The following is an 18403-nucleotide window of genomic DNA, read 5'->3' as shown; positions in this document are numbered from 1 at the left end:
TACTGGGACTAATGAAGGATATGTTGAGACCTGTCCTGTTAAACTGTGGCCTTATAGTACTTGAGAATGCTAGTAATCTGTGGAAAAGGTGAGTCTGGGGTCATAGAAAAGGCAGATATTGTATAAGTGCTTTACAAATCTACCCCTGCTATCACCACTGAGTAGCTGTTCAGACTGCCAGGGTGAAATGAAGGCTCCAATCTTCATTAAGTATCTACCAAACCTAAAGCCAGGATCAGCACCTGGCATGCCATCAGATTTTATGTGAGCTGCATTTAATTAGTTGTCTGCCTCAAGGATGAATACTCCCAGTTTTGCTTCATGTTTATCTTCCAAGCCTCTTTCCTCAATCTAGGTTTTTATATAGCACAACACAGAGGTATCTGGGTACCTCCCAACATTCTGAGCATTCTTCTCTTCCCTTCAGTCAGCAGGGACTGGATTTAGCTTATTTGTTTTCTTTTACTGATTTTTTTGTATGTGGTGTTGTGAATAGAAATTGGGTTTGTATTTTGCTCTGAAGTTGCTGATTAGCTTGATATTTTATGTGAGTCCCTGACTAGTGGGCGAGTCCCTGGCAAGAGTCCTGTTGCCAATAAAAGGCCCTTTTTCAAGTCACTTCCACAAGCAAGAGTGGAGGAGGAAACATCTACAGAGTCACAAGCTCTTGGTCACTCATCAGACAGGCTTCCTCCCAGCAATCAGCAATTTTTCAGCCACAGCTTCCTACATTATCAATGTGCACTGAACTCATAGGCCAGTTTAAAGGGGCAGGCACAGCTCCAGGATTCCACATCGCATGTCAAAGCAGAAACGACAGGACTACATATGTGCATGAGCACTTGGGGAGCAGCAGAACTCCTCAGTGGCAACAGTGGCTGGTAACACCCAATGATTCCAAATTGGAAATAAAGCTGGCCTGTAGCCACACTAACAGAAGTGGGAAGGAGTTAGGGAGCTACAAAGAGACAAAAAGCATAAAGGTATGGGGGGGGGGAGGGGGAGGAGAAGTTTCTCCCCTGGAAAATTCTGAAAAGCCAGATTAAAAAAAAGTGCTGCAGCTTAGTTTGAATTTGAAGTAAACTGGACTCTCCCTATACCTCACAAATTTATGACCTCTCCCTCCCTCCCCACCACATTCTCTCTCTTTCCCCTGTGCAAAGTGTGCGCGTAATGGTGGTGGGGAGTTGACGGAATATGAGACAGTCAGATGGGTGCTGGGAGAGGGAGACAGGAGGATTACAGGTACAGGGTAGCTGATTTCAGTGATGAGCTAATGCCAACTCAAGATGCTGATAGGGGAGGTGGTGGGAAGGAGCTGGGGAAGAGGTGCTTCCAAACATCTCTCCATAACATGCAAAAATCCCTCTTACCACTTGCTGAAATGTTAACTTTCACCTTCCAGCATAGCTCATATATCAAGTTACATGTGTATTTCGTATAAATGTTCCTTGACACAGAACCAGATTGCCCTGATGCCAACACTATCAGTGCTCAACAAATAAATACAGAATCTGACTGACCATGTTGTGGTGGGGGTAAGGAGATTACACTTATGCAGGAGCTCAACTCAGAAGGTGTTATTGTTAACATTGTGCACAACCAACAATTATTATATAATGAAACTGCAACCACTCAAAATTTGGCCATTTGTTAAACTATTTCAGGTGCCAACATTTTTTGTCATGTCAATTTATCACACACACACACACACACACACACACACACACACACACACACACACTCACTCACTCCAAAGAACAAGGTCTGGCTAACATGTAATCCTGTTTTGAAGCAAAAATTGAAACTGTGCAGTTTTTATAAAGTCGGTCCAATTTTGTGAAACAGATACAAAATACAAAGTTTACAATTGATATCCATTATATGCATTTCTAGCCATCTTCGTACATTGAATGTCTTGTATAATTATCTGCTTTCTTATACACCTTATCTCGGATTTCACTCTTCTGTTTTCAGTATGTTTCACTGCATGAGCACACAGTAAATAAAACCTAACATTACGCTTCACTGAGTTTTGTCTGAAATACCAGCCTCATGATCCAGCACATCCTCCAGCTCTCAAAAATTACCCTAACATCACAGTGTCAAATGAGAATGCAAGAGCTAACATAATACGACATACATAGATCATCTTAGATTTTCTTCAATATATAATCAGAAAAAGTACTTTAGAAATCCAACGTGCAGTTGCCTAAGAATTTCCTTGAAACAGAATTCAACTTGAATAACAGGTTTATAGATAGGATTAGAAAGACTCTTGATTTATTACATATTATTCACATGGATGTACTACATAGTGCAGCAAAGGGGTACAGGCACCCTAAGAAAGCAACAGCAGATTCCAAGTGCAAGTTATTTTAAATATACCTTCTTCCCTCTCCCCCACCATAATGTACTATGTGCAGGACACATTCTGAGAAAAATATATCCTTGTGCTCATACAGAACAGTATTTCTACTGACTGTCTACAAAGACGTCCTCCAAATGGTATTGTTATGCATTCCTTGTGTGTACACAGGGATACTACTTCTCTGCCACTGGAATAGTAGCTTGATACCATTCAAAACTCAAACTCAAAATCCCCTTTTCTGACGTCACTTTTCTCATGAAAACAATGAGACAATTTAGTAATAACAGAAGTGGCAACACTAAAACACAAATTTACCCACAGTATTCTGCCAATGATCTTCAGCTGCAACTTGCAATAGCTTTAGTACAGAGTGATGTACAAAATTCAGTTGAAACAGAAGAGAAACCCAAGAATCCAAAGGTGAAAAGCGAATACACAGTCACAGTACACCATCTAATCTACACACAGATTTTAAAAATATATTTTAGTAGTCCGTACCAGACAAATATTTTAAGAATACACTGTAAAAACATGTATTTTCCTACACCCTTCTAAGAAAAACTAGTTACATTATACAAAGTTCATGAGAGGCAGCAACTGGGTGAGCAGCCCTTCTTCAAATAGGTTATAGCCTCAATCCTAAAATTAAACACATCTGAACTTCAGGACAAACATTTCTTTTTGGCAGCGTTTGCACTCTTCATGCCATTTAATTATAGAACAGGTCCTCAACTCCTCTCTGACACACTACACTACAATGGGAAAAGTTAAGATGATATTGCCTCTTTTCAACCTGAATAGCTAGTCAAATTTCAGGACTTTGAGGATGTTACAGCTTGAAACAAAAATTGGTGACAGGTACTTCTTTGATGAAGTTTTGTTTATTTACAACAAATGTACAAAGTCCTGTGTCTCTGAATGCAGAGGAACCAAAAACAAAGGGAATAGTTTCTTAGTTTATGGCCCTAAACCTCTAGCTAACACCAGACTCAAAAGCTCTCTAGCTTTTCCCAGAGTCACACTGTGCTCACAGGCTACTGCCAGGTTTTCTTCCTTTCTCCTATTTTTGTCAGTTCTCAGCTTCTGCAGTCTGGTCTAGGCTACCGAGTTAGGTCAACATAAGTCACCTTGCATCGACCTATTTGTGCATAGATTTACACTCAAGTTTGTCTCCAGCTAACGTAAGTAAAACCACCTCCCTGAATGGTGTCAACCCACAGCTGACCTACTAACTTTAACACAGTGTGAATGTAGACCAGTGGTCTCCAAACTTTTTTGATCGTGCACCCCTATCAGTAAACAATTTTTGAGCACACACACCCTGCTGCACCGGCTCTATCATTTTTGCCAAAGCAAAAAAAAAAAAAAAAAAGCTGCTCGGACTCCCGCCCAAACTACCGAAGCAAAAAGGTGCTCGGACACTGAAGAAAAAGAAAAAAAACGCTCCTCCTTCCATGCACCCCTAAGGATCCTCTTGCGCACCCCACTTTGGAGACCACTGGTGTAGACACTGCATGACCTCTGTTGACCACAATGCCTGATTCCCTGCAACAATGACCACTCTGGTCATAATTGTCAACTCCACTGCCCAGGAGTCACAGAGACTAGAAGCCACTCCTTGCATTAAAATGCCCAGCGCTGCCACATGAAAGTGAAGAAACTTGGCCAGGCATACCGCATGGCCATTGAAGCCAACAATAAATCTGGTGCTGATCCACAAACCTGCCACTTTTCCAATGCACTTTTCCATGCCATACTTTGCCAACTCCCCACAGACCACCTGGATACCTCAAAGGAGCCAGAGACCCCTGCTGTGAACAGCGAGGGGGACAGGAAGAGGAAAATGCAACACGGAGCTCCAGCCATGCTGCGACCCAGGACCTATTTCAGCCTCCACCAGAGTCCAGCCAGTCCCACCAGGAATATCGATGAGCCTGATGAAGGGGAAAGGAACTCATAAGCATGTGCCTGCATTTTTCCTTACAATGTTTAAATTTAAAGATGGCACCCAGATCATCCTCAAGTCAAAAAGACAGGTATCAACTTTGGGGTTGGGAGACAGGGGCATGAGGAGCACTTTGTTTATGTAATAGGGATGTCCCTTTTATCCTCTTGAGATCTCAGTGAAACGTTCACCGAGATACTCTGCAATTCTCTCCCAAAGGCTCCTAGTGCTGCCGGTCTTATTTCTTCCTCCGCAGTATGACACTTTCCTATGCTACTCCGCAATGAGTTTGGCTGGCACCATAGAAGCAAACAGGCTAGCAGCATTCAGGATACCAGTAGCAGCTATGTTCTCCATATCTTTGCAACCCTCAGGAGAGGGATATCAGCTAAAACTACCACAAGCTGTGGAAAAAGAATGCCAACATTCAGTGACCTTTCCCTATGCTTGAACTCATGGAATAGGGATTGAAATGTTATAGCTTCATGCAAAAGAAAATCCAGCCCCCACTCCTTGCCCCTGGTGGGACATATTCACCATGGATGGAGCTGGAGAGTGGTGTTGCGCTGAGGTGCTCCAAAGCTAACCTATAAACAAAAATTTCTTATTAAAAGTGTTTATGGGAATAAGGGAAGAGAGTTTTGAAAACTTATTGTTTCCTTTCCCTTTCCATTGTCACTTTAAATCAAAAGCAGACAGATGTACTGTTTATCAGCAGCTGCTGCCATTGCAGCCTTGAGGGGTACCCCCTCCACATCTACAGAACACCTGACCCTAATGAAGAGGAGAAAGAAGAGGATAATAGAGTACAAGTTCTGTGACACCCTGCAAGCCAGAGCTGCATCAAACCATGAGTAAACGGCTTGGAGGGCCAATATAAACGATAAAATTGAGAAAGAGAGGATAGGAAAATGGCCCAGGAATCCCAGCAGGATCAGGAGACTGAAATGCACCAGAACATAATGTGTCTTGTCAGGTAGCAAACACAAATGCTGTGGACCCTGACTAACTTCCAGGTCCAAGAATCCCATACTCCCTACCAGGGCTTTGGAGCTATGCTCCGGCTCCGCTCCAGCTCCAGGCAAAAACCTGCAGCTCCACTGCTCCGGAGCTGCTCCACACTCCAGCTTCGGGCTTTGCTCCAAAGCCCTGCTCTCTACCCTTTGCAGTCCTTGGATAACTCCATGGTCACCACTCCCTACATACCACATGATATCACAGGTCACATCAGTACCCCTAACACTCCACATCAAGGAACACCAAGGAAAATGACAGCTTCACATACTCTGACCTGTGAGAACTATGGTTGGTGTATGGGTAGCCACAATGGACTACATTTGTGCACTCACATGAACAAAAATGTTTATTTCCTTTCTAATTTTTAATTTTCAGCCCAGTTAGAAATTTGTATAATATTGCCTGGATCTTTTTGCACATAACAATTCTTTATTGAGTGGGGGCACAACAGTGTAGTTCTATTTTTCAAGAATCTAATTATCTTATTAGTTCACAAGAAATGTTGCAAAAGGAATAGCAGTACTCAAAGCAAACAGTACTTGTAAATGCACACCAAGCACCACAGAATTCATATCTGCAGGAAAACACAGTCATATTTGCAGATGTACAAAAAGCACAACACAATTCTGAGCAGCACTCAAAGCTCCAGACCCAGAAAAACACTCCAGCATAGAACACTACTGTGGCTGACCATTAAAGTCAGGACCGGCTCCAGGCACCAGCTTACCAAGCAGGTGCTTGGGGCGGCCACTCCGGAGACGGGCAGCACGTCCAGGTATTCGGTGGCAATTCAGCGGACGGTCCCCCACTCCTGGTCGGAGCGAAGGACCTCCTGCCGAACTGCCGCAGTTCTTTTTGGTTTGGCTGCTTGGGGCGGCCCAAACCCTGGAGCCGACCCTGGTTAAAGTGTACTTTCAAATCCTCTCTCAATCACATAGCTCCACGCTGGGCTCTTCCAATAGCCCTCACGTCTGGCTTTTCAAAGTCAGCAGGTGGCCACTCTACCTCTGCCCTCCATCTTAGCAGCACCTTTTCTCCCTTTGCCTCACAGATATTATGCAGGACACAACAGGGAGCTATAATCATGGGGATATGTTTCTCACTGAGATCCAGTCTAGTAAGCAAACATGTTCCTTCATTCTACAAAAGGCACATTCAACAGTCATTTTGCACCTGCTGAGCCAATAGTTGACACTTTTCTTGATGCTGTCGAGGTGGCTGGCATACAGCTTCATGAGCCACAGGAGCAAGGGACAGGCTGGGTCCCCCAGGATCACCGGAATGAAAATCTGCTGTTTGGGAAATAAGATCGCTGCTTACAGTTTTTTGAGCAGTCCTGTGGTCTTAAACATGCAAGTGCCACACACCTTCCCTGACCAGCTCACAATGATAATGGTAAAGCATCCCCGTTAATCCACAAATGCTTACATAATTATAGAAAAGTTGTCCCATCCTGTTGATGTACTCTGCAGCAAGGCGTGCTGGTGCCAAAATAGGGCTATGTACGCCATCTATCGCCCACTGCAGTTCAGGTATCTCACTGCTGAAAATCCATCCATTATGTCCTACACATTGTCAAAAGCCACCGTCCTGCGTAGCAGGATACAATTAACAGCCCTTCACGTTTTCATGACAATGATCCTCACTGTATATTTTCCAACTCCAAAATGATTTCCCACTAACCGGTCGCACACCAGTATTGCACCCTTCAATTCTCCATTGTCAAAGCAGCTCTCATTCTGGTGTCCATGCACTGGAGGACTAGGGCAAGTTCAGCACATAAATCCAGGAATGTGGTCTTTCACGTCCAAAAGTTCTGCATCCCAAGCCTGCATTACAATGTGATCCCACCAGTCAGTGCTTGTCTCTCAAGCCCAGACACAATGCTCACCATCTGCAGCTGCTCTGTGAATGCCACTAACAACCTTGAATTGTTTTTCACCATGTCCTTCAGCAAACTGTCCTAGAAGAAATTCCTAATGTTCCCCATTGTTGCAGTACTTCCCGTAGGTCTGCAATTATACAGAATTATGCATCCTGTATTTCCAACTTTCATGAGAATACTGTACAGCTCTGCGGATCCTGTGCGTCTGTGAAAGATGAGGATTTCAAGAGATGCTGCATGGGTTTGTGAGATTTTTATAAAAAGCACAAAAATTATGGGCTATGTATGACACTGTGGGATGGGGAAAGTTGCATGCTGAGAATTTGACCCCTAAGTCCCAGAAGTCTCTGGGTGAGTCATTTCTGTCCCACAATATAGCAAAAATTTTCCAAAAGATGCAATGCAGATGGCAGTGCATGATACACCGGGTTACCTACCCATGATGCACTGCACTTTCCACTGACACAAGCACTCCTGATGCGTATGAGCAGCGTTAACGCAAGCAGCCAAGTAGGCATGCACATGAGTGATATACAAATTTCATCAGGTATACACCGATGTAACTTGCATCGACCAAAGTTTACAGTGTAAATGAGGCCTCTATGTTCTCTTTCACACCCACACATCTGGTCACAATAACAGTCAGACCCTCCACCCCAACATGGTTTCTGGGCACTCTCTATTAAGCTCTGCCTCAGGTATGAGTACTTAACTGTCGTACAAATATCTTAACTGGAGGATTCATACACACATTAGTTTGACTGACTCCGTAAAAAGGTTTCACCCAGCTCATAACAATACTACAGTAGAACCTCAGAGTTACGGATACCTCTGAAACAGAGGTTGTCCGTAACTCTGTTCAGAGTTTTATGAACATTTCAAAGTGCAGTTCGGACTCCAGATCCAGCAGCTGACACTCCAGGCCAGGCTTCAGCAGCAGCAGCTGAGTTCCCTACTCAACCCCAGCATGAGTTTGCAACCTTGTCCCCCACCCGTCAGGGGTAGGGGTGTGTTCGTGTGTGAAACAGCCTGTCCCCCTCCTGGGAGAGGGCGAGTTAAAACAGCACACCCCCTCTGGGACGGGGGAGGGGGAATAAAAAACAGGGTGTCTCCCTCCCGGCTGGGAGGGGCGGGGGTGCATGAAAGCAGTGCAGCCCCCAGAGCTGTCTAGCTCTGCTCGCTGGCTCCAGCTGCCTTGGGCTGGCAGCCCCAGCATCTTGATTTAAGTGGCTGTCCTGCGCATGGGGGTGGAGGCGCAGGGGGTTGGGACAGGCAACCCAGATGTGCCTACCTTTAAGATGCAATAAAGGCACAGAATAGTATTTGCTTCTTTTTTATTTTTTCCCCCTTTGGTCTCTGCTGCTTCTTGATTAGTGACTTCCAGTTTCACTTGGTGTCCGGTTGACCAGTCAGTCTAAACTCTGGTGTTCATATCTTTGAGGTTCTACTGTATTGACAAATGCTTATTATGCTCAGAAAATATTCACACATGACATTGCATTAGTTTAAGCAGATCTTGCAATGTCCTCTCAGGAAATTTCTGCAGCCAAAGACTCTTGAAAACTTTAATTAACCTTATACAGAAATAAATTCCTAACTGATGTCATACAGAACACTCCACACACACACAATCTTCCTTCAAGTTCTGATACAACATGGGAGCTCCTAAGGGCAAAGATGGGATTCACTAGCTCTCCAAACTCACACCTCAGAGAGGGGAAGAAAAAACTTGCTGACAATACATTCTCAAATGATCGCCCACATGCAACTTTTAGTGGAGATTAGGAAAAGTAAATTAACACTACAGTAACTTTTTAAAAAAATAATTTTATGTCCATGGAATACTTAAGATGTTTATTAAAAAAAATAAACTGAGAATAAAGGGCATACATTATTTCAGCTACACTGAGGCCTCCTTTTTCCTCCTGCTGTTTCCATGTATTTATCAAACTAGTTACCAGAACAAAGGGAATAGCATTCCTTGCTTTAGTTCGGCAGTTCGAGCTTTGTTTCAAGCTACAGCAACATAATATAATCCAGAATTCGAGAATCATATGAGCTATATATCAATAAATACTTAAATATTCAATCAACTATTTTCTTAAGTTCCAAGGGAAAGGAGCTCTTTGAAAAACCTTATTTGCCAGGTGGTTTCTCTCATGTTTAGAGATCAGTGACCAGGATGGGTTTGATTTAAATCACTAGTCAGGAAGACTCGATTTAATCATGGATTTCTACATAAATGTGCACTCTTGTTGGTTGTTAGCCAACCTGAAGATCCTGCATGTTCAGACATGTTCCTTTCATCATCTTCAACGCAGCTTCCTCCTGAGAAGGAACACTTCTCATGATGTTGTTTTATTCGGGCAAGCAGGCTTTGCATTTCTTTGTTGCACTGTTTGCATTTTGCACACATGCCTGTCTTACCCACAGGTAGAGGAACTTCATTAAAATATTCCCAAACTGGGTCTCTTATGGCCTGCTGCCATTTTAGGTTTTCCCTTCTAGTGAGAGAATGATATGGTAGATCTCAAATCAATGAAGGCTACATTGGGGCTATATCCTCACTACGGGGGAGGAGGGTCGATTTAAGATACGCAAATTCAGCTACGTGAATAGCGTAGCTGAATTCAACGTATCGGAGCCGACTTACCCCGCTGTGAGGACGGCGGCAAATTGACCTCCACGGCTCCCCCGTCGACAGCGCTTACTCCTACCTCCACTGGTGGAGTAGAAGCGTCGATTCGGGGATCGATTGTCGCGTCCCGATGAGACGCGATAATTCGATCCCCGAGAGATCAAGGTCTACCCACCGATTCAGGCGGGTAGTGTAGACCTTCCCTCAGAAAGACCTCAAGACTTCTGGAATAAGCTGCTCAAAACAGTTTCACTTTTGTTTCTACCGCCTGTCCCTCCCTTCTCACATTTCTCTCCAGACTTCTCTTTGTCCAGGTCTAGTCCGCCCCCAACAATCTTCTATTCATTGAACTTTTTGAAACTTTGCACTTTTAGAGAGATGTAAGGGATTGACTCTGTGTACACAAATTTGCAGAGGGACAATAGGGTTGAGGTCTGTTATTTCTCGCCTCCATATATTATTTATTTAAAACATTTTTGCTATTAATAAGCATGTTATCGTTGAAGACACAAATCCACAGTTTGAGAACTGCAAAACTAAGCATCTCTGATGGTATCTTCTAGACTGAGTCCCATTGGGTAGATAGAAAGATTAACCTAAATAATCTACACCAAAGCCCCTGGTATCCCAAAAGATTGGGTCCCTTAATCCATGAATTATTGGAACTCATTTACAAAACTTTTCTTAAACATTACATGACTATATTGTCTCATACTATAGAATTAGAATTTAATTCCTATTCCATGATGATATATCTTTGAGCTATAATGGATCTTAATTAAAACTATCTTTAGATAAAATGCTTTTTGAGGACAACGCCTATCAAAAAAATCCAATTTAAATTTAAAAAAAAAAATCGAATTTTTATTTTTATTTTTTAAAAATCATTGATTTTTATCCACCTGTCAGTGACAAGTCTATGTGGGGACATGCAAGATAAATACATTGAGAAAACACCTGAAAGTACTTTGCTAAAAATACAGAAAATTATTATTATTAATAAATAATTACCCTCAAAAATCTAGTTGGTTGTCTGTGACTGCATCACAGAAAAAAAAAAAATCTTATTCAATCTTTTGGACAAAACCCTCAAAACTCTAATCTAAAAGTACTGACCATTACATACTTCTTAAATATAGGAATATAAGGTAAAATCCTGGACCCAGTAAAATTAATGGCAAAACTCCCATGGACATCAATGGGGCCAGGATTTCACCCACAGTTTTATTTTCTACTCCTCACACATAACTGAACTTTGTTAGTGCAATGTCTTCCCTGACAAATGTTACATCTTCTGTCAAAAACAAAAAGATATTTCCTAATCAATGGGGACTTGGTGGGGACAGGTACTTGAGGCCCTTCGTCTGTTTCATGGGAAGAAGGAGCAAACCCCATCCAACAAAATAATTAGCTTGAATTTTCATTAGTGGGAACTCTAACCTTCCTCTCCACAAAATGTGGTAGAACTACATAGGTGACACTATGGGTCCAAATTATTAGGATAGAGAACTTGCAGCAATTTAGAGAGTAACACACACACACACACACACACACAAAAACTTACAACTACTTTCAATCAACACATTTCTAAGTGTTCATGAAATTAGTACACACTCAAAAGAAAGTTTCTTCACTGCAAGGCCCAATTGCACAGAAAACTGGAAAACTAAAAACAAAAAGAAAAAGCAGCCTGTTACAGCAATATTAAAATAGTGTACACAGCTGTTACTGTTGTGTGTTCCCAAGCTATGACGTGACTTTTTCCCCAAATCCATGTTATATTACACCTTGATTCTAAATGGAATTCATTATAAATGATAGCTGGCTAAGGTGCAAATATCAATGTTCTTGGCTTTTCCATGATAATATTTGGACCTTTCCATTTTAGATATTTTCAAAATCAAAGACACCCTTGTAGCCCAACAAGTCTGAGCTCCAGTTGTTCAAAGAAAAATATTTAGACAGGTTAGCTTCATTAAGCTCTCAAGCAGAGAAAAAAAAACACAAAACTTTAACATTAAATCGAAATGATCACTTATACACGATTTAATCATAAGTGGCACTATGACAAAAAATGTCTTTCAGAGTTACAAAACATGTAATAATTAAAATAAGTATAAACTGATGAATTAAAGAAAAAATTAAAATTTCAATCAGAACATTTTTTAATCATAAAGTGCAATAATTTTCTAAATCATTTATTTGGGGGAAAATAGCTTTGAATAAAACCGTTGAAACCACTATTCGAGAAAATTTACTGTTCTAAATTCATCAGAACCATTATAAACTGTGTTTTATATTAGGACAAACTTTGCAATGAGACACTAGATACAGTAGATTGACAAAACGCATAGGAAAATGACACATACCTTTATTATAACAGTGAGCTAACTCTTTGTATAAACATCAAATATCTATGCTAAATATTAAACTTTATTTAAGATTCTAGCTTTATCCAAGCCAAAAAAAACCAAGAAGTAGATGGAGTTTGAACTCTTGTCTTCACACATTGATAATGCTTCAATACTTTAGACAGTGAAAAATTTTAAATACAATATCTGCACAACTATATATGTTGGGCCAGGTAATTTCAGGACCAAAAATTCCATGATTCACTCTGAATTCAGCAGTAGTGTACATAAAAACTGAAAAGTCACTGAGTGCTTCATAATGAGCGGGAAAAATTTAGTCCTTGAGATAAAACCTTGCCCTGACACTACCTGGTTAAACCTGTACTCTGTGGCACATACTGGATTCAGTCCGGTAATCTTCAGGCAACATTCTCAATGAAATACACAGTAGGGATGTAAATATCCGTTTAAAAAGTTAACCATTTAAACTATTAAAATTGTAACATTTAATCGGTTAAAGAGAGAGGGGCTGGGGCTGCTCAGGGGGGTGCAGGGCTGCCTGGGGCCCAGGGCTGGGACAGGCCGGCCCGGGGTTGGGGATTAACGGTTAGGGTGGGTAACTAGTAAGACTAATGCTTACCGGTTAACTGGTTAATATTTTACATCCCTAATCCACAGGAGTTTGCATGAACAACAACTGAAAATTGTTTTGACTTAATCTGTTTTTGTTTTTTTTCCTTCAATGAAGCTTCTTTAACCCTGACCATTATACCATTTTATTTTGATACAATTTTGCATTTGTAAAGTATTCTTTTAAATCTTTCAAGAAATGGACAAAAATCCTATTTGGAAATATGAATGCTGACAAGGCACATTACAGTCCTACTGTTAACTGGAGAGACTGAGAAAAGTCATAATGTGAATACATATTAGGCACTTATTTAAAAAGTGGATTTCAACATGACAAAGCGTAATTATTCTTTTCTAGTTATTTTGGTATACAGTGCCAAGACTCACATTTAGTTTATACATACTGAATAGTATGCATAAAAAGCAAATACATGAAGTAAAAATTTGTATGAAATGTCTTAAGGGTTGTTGATATGTAAGCATTGAAAACACTTCTCAAAGTTAAATATCTCCCTTTCACTGAATTTAAAAGCTACCTTTTGTCTACCATTTGGTTTACTGAGATTCCAGTTTTTATTTTTCAGAACAACTCTTTTGGAATATGCAAATCTGCCTGCTAGCACCTTCACCACCTGCATTAGACAAAACTTAACTTTGCCTCTGCTGAGTTTTTAATCTATGCCTCAGATACCTCTTACTTGCTCATTTCAATCTCTTTGATCTCCTCAACTCTTCATACTCCAAAATATGCAGATGTACTCTTTCAGCTTTTCAAGATGTCAAGTAAACTCAACCAAGCATCTCAAAAATCAAACTACAACACAGAATGATCCAGTATACAAATACCCTTTCCTTGTCATTGATCTCGGATTCACTGCATCCCACTTCACAGAACTTGAATCTCTTTGCACTCCCCTCCAGACTCCCACACACTGACTATATGGTTCTTTCACGTACTGTTTTGTTGCCCCTATTGGGACAAAAAGTCTTCTCTGCAGATCATACCATCTGAAAAGTTGCCTATTTCTTTCTGCCTCATCTATTCTTCATCTGGTTTCAAATCTTTCCTGAGGAAATATTCTTCTCCCTTGCTTCTCTGTAAATTTCCCTTTTCTTTGGTCAAGGTTCCCATTCTGTAATAGTAATGTTACAAACCATTCTCCGATAGTTTTATTTTGTATAGCATCTTTCATGAAAGATGCTATACAAAATAAAACTAAGTTTTTTAAAACATCAGAAATAACAGGGTTCTAGCTGTGTTCTCATGAATTTAGAACAGCTTCAAGTGGTTTTTAACAATTAAAAAAAAATCAATTATCCTTCCTTTCAGTTTGTATGATAACTTTCAAGTTTTAGAGCAAGTTTCGGGAGGACTCACCCTGAAATCTCTGGCACAATGGAAGTTCTAGTACATACCACAATAAAAAAAAAAAAAAAGTAATGAGCAATGACTAACTTTTTTTCCTCTCCCATCAAATTACCAAGATTATGTAATTTCATTTTACAGACTCAACTAATATTTAAAATCTTTATTAGGTAAAGTCAAGCATTTTCTTTTCCAAAATAAGTACTCATCTGTGGAGTAACAGAAATGTCTGTCTGAGTCACTGCCTTCAGAAACATTAGCAAAACATTCCCAAAATTTTAAGACAGAATACAGCCAACTGATACTGATTTAATAAACTTCTGGGATTATAAAAGAACTATTCAAAAATATTAGATGAGACCATTTAAGAGCACGTACGTCTTGACAGCTGCATATAAAAGTAGCAAAAATCTTAGTGAAGAAATTTGATAAAAAACTATTGAAGCAATGCTGGACTCCGTGGTATTCTCAGCAATATCACCATTGCACCTGCATTGATGAAAAGGACTTTGTCAGAACAATCAAGGTGACATTATTAAAGAGAGAGGCTCCAGACCAAAGCTTATCCCCAACTCATCAGCAGGAACAGAAGACTCCCAAACAGAGAAAAAGCATCTTCAAAATCAAACCAAAGTGAAAAATGTCACACAACTTTATAGAACTTAAACCTCGTTAGCATGAGACCCCCTACAAAGCAGGCAGGTAAATCAATGCTGTATCTTTGAGAGCTCTCCAATTTTTGGCAATAACATAATCAGGGCCCACAAAGACTTAGAAGAATGTCACTAAGTCTATCTCATAGCATTCATTGTGTTAAGGTTCACTTTCCAATACTTATAATCAAAATATCAAACATGACATAACATGTTGGAAATAAGCCTGAAACCTTATAATTAAGAACTTAAATGTATTGCTGTATCCAACTTTTAAAGTTATGCCATGATGCAAACAGTTCTCCTTTCAGTTTTTCCCCCATTTAATTCCATTTTTACTATACAATTAATCATCAAGCAAGTACAAAATGTTTAATATCTGAAGTTTTACTAAGAACTTCACAGGGAAGGAGATCAGCTCTCTGCCCTGAAGACCTTACAGTCAAATTGTAGAGTCACATAAATATGTGCAGCAACAGAAGGAAGATGCAATGTGCACATGTTCGAAATCTTGAGTTCGCACTGGAATGCAAAAAAATTCAAAGTAAGCTCCATCCAAGAATGAGGTTTAAAAATTTACCAAAAAATTAATGGAGGTTATTTTTGTATTTGCTACTAAATGTTAATATATACCAAAGTGTTTAGAAGCAACCCCTCTGTTTCCTTTCTGATTATGTACACAGCACTACGCATGCAAAAGACATCCGTCAGTCAAGCTGTCACTTCATGAAAGTCCCTCAACAGATATATCCCAATCTGAACAGAAAGCAAAGACCTTCAAGAACATTTATACCTATTCCTTCTGACTGACAAGCTGACATACTGGAAGGAGCTCCACATTTAAAGGGTTGCATCTTTAAGAAGTTGGAAAAAAAAAAAAGACATTAGCACAGTGGGGCCCCTCACAAGATTTATAGGTGCTATCTTAATATAAATAGTAGTAAGGGTAGTTTGGGTCCTACTGTTCACTGATAAGTTAACTTCATCTGTTTCAATGTAATTGCTTTTTTAAAATTATCTTTTTACTCTATTGTAAATATTTGGACACGTGTTTGAAAAATATTATAAAATATAAACACAATAAGAAAATTGGCTCTTTGTTGTGTCAATGAGTAGAACTTTAGTTTAATTAACTATGAATTAGTACCACTTGTACCACTCAGTGTAAGTACACTTAATTTAAAAAGTACAGTTAACCTGAAAACTAGTCAATTAAAAAAAAAAAAAGTAGTTAAATGTAGTTTACTACAATCCACCTGTTCTTTATATGCCTTACTAGTTTATGGCTTTACAAACACTTTTTCCTACCTCTTAAAAAAAAATCCCACACAGCAAAAAGGATTTGCACCCAAGTAAACAGGGAAACTTACTGACCTATGCCTGTGGGAAGAGGTAAAAACATACACAAAATGTTGTCAAATACAAGAAAACAAAAAATATTTCTCTAGTATATTTCAGTTACAGAAATACTAGGTTTGACATGTAACACTAGGAAGGAAAATGTTTCCAAGAGAAGTGTATTTTTTAAGTTGACGGTATGCCTTTAAGCATGCTAGGCTGGTGACTCAAGCAGACAAGAATTGTACCCCTTCACATCATGAGCAGTGGGAGAGATTGGCTACCCTGCCATGTGCTTAGCCAAGAAAAAAATCCCATCATGTTCCAGGAGTTCACCTTGTGTAGGCAGCAAGAAGGCCAGGGAAAGAGACTCCTGTGTTCCAAGCAGACAAGCATTTACTCAAGAGCAAACAGTTTTGCACACAGGAAATCCTAGCTCCTATTGTTCACTGGGGTGAGGATGGAGGTGAAAAAAGAGGGGCAGGGGAAAAAAAGAGACAGCAATAGTGAATGCAAGGGAAGGATGGGAGTCCCAAGGAGTGAGGGAGATCAGATAGATTGAGGGAAAAGGGATATTGAGGGGGAAGGGGAAAATAGTCAAGAAAAACAGAAAGAAAACAAACAATGCAAAAGTCAAACAAGTAGAAAAAAAGAACTGCCTGAAGAACAAGAAAACAAGGGAGTAAGAAGGAGAGAAAAAACAAACACATGTAATAAGCAGAGAATGAATGGGAAAAGGCACAGGAAGGGAATGGAAGAACCAAATGGCAGCAAAAAACAGATGCCCTCACTTTACAGGCCAATTCTCAAGTCAAATTTACTTTATCCCTTTTATCTTTACCCAGAGATTCTCAACTGGTCTGCCTCCCACCTCCTTCTGGACCTCAGAACACATGTATATATTCTTGTTGTATAATGCAACACCACCTCCTTTTTTCATCCTGTCTGTCCTTCCTAAACAAGCTATACTCCTCTATACCAATATTCCAATCATGAGACTTATCCCACCAGGCCTCTGTGATGCCAATTAAGTCATAATTTAACTTCCTAATACTTCCAGTTCTTCCTATTGTAATTTTCCATCTTCCCCCAACATCTAATCCTATGTTACGGTCATTTTTTATACATATCTATGGCTTTTGTCATCTGCCCCCTTTGAACCTAGTTTAAAGCCCATCTCGCCAAGTTGGCAAATGGATGCATGGAGATGCTCTTCCCCTTCTGGGTCAGGTGGATCCCATCAATTCCCAACAGACATTCCTGGAACAGCATCTCATGGTCGAGGAAACCAAAGCCTTCCTGTCAACACGATCTGTGCAGTCATGCATTCACCTCCAGGATCTGTGTGCCCCTGCCTGTCCTTACTCTCACAACTGGGGAGGATGGACAAGAACACAACCTGAGTCCTTCATCCTAGCTCCCAGACCCTTGTAATCACTGCTGATCTGCTCAAGTGAGACCTGGCAGCATCATTAGTGCCCACATGGACGAGGAGCATGGAGTAGCAATCAGGATGGATGCACCTTGGCAACCTTTCCGTAATGTCTCAGATGTGGGCTCCAGGCAGGCAGCATGCATCCCGGAACATCATATCAGGTCAGCAGATGAATGCCTTTGTTCCCCTCAGAACAGCATCCCTGACCACCAGCTCTTTGTCTCCTCAGGTGTGGTGGCTGAGAGCCTCCCAGACTTGGGGGTGAATGGCTTGTCTTCCTCAGCCACTGGGATCTGCTCCTCACCTTCTGTTGCCAGTACAGCATACCAGTTCTTCACCTCAAACAGGAGATGGGGCGGGGGGTGGGGGAGGGGAAAGAGAGCACCGTCTACTGCCTGAGGTGGCCAGTAGCCCGTCTAGTTCTCGCAAAGTGGACAATTCTTCTTCCGCCTCTGGTGCTGCTATAGTCATCTATATTCCACTAGCATCCTCCATCGCAGATGTCTCCATGTGCATTCTGTTGATGAAGTCCTCATGCCCATGGATGCTACACAGACAAGTCACCTCCTCCTGCAGCTCTCTTACCTGCTTCCTGGTGGTCTCCACCAACAGACATCTCTGGTGGTTCCCCCACTTGGCTTTCATTGGCAGGGATATGCAGGCAGCAATCCCAGCACGTCAAAACCAAGGCCTGGGTGAAAGCCTTTAGGGTTAGGATGCTTGTCTCGCAGAGACGCCCAAACGTGCAGGCAGAGGAAGAGATAACAGTGGTGT

At 40.9% G+C, this 18403-nt stretch overlaps 1 protein-coding gene across 18 annotated transcripts in view; it reads right to left on the bottom strand.

Annotated features, from left to right (window-relative positions):
- TCF12 (transcription factor 12) overlaps window positions 1-18403 on the bottom strand; it is a 304994-nt gene that overhangs the window by 235232 nt on the left and 51359 nt on the right. The gene's annotated exons all lie outside the window — the stretch shown is intronic.

The sequence above is a fragment of the Chrysemys picta genome, chromosome 10 (assembly GCF_011386835.1).
Source record: "Chrysemys picta bellii isolate R12L10 chromosome 10, ASM1138683v2, whole genome shotgun sequence".
NCBI classification, from domain to species: Eukaryota; Metazoa; Chordata; order Testudines; family Emydidae; genus Chrysemys; species Chrysemys picta.
Note: the sequence above shows the minus strand (reverse complement) of the source record. Positions and strands in the feature narration are given on the sequence as shown.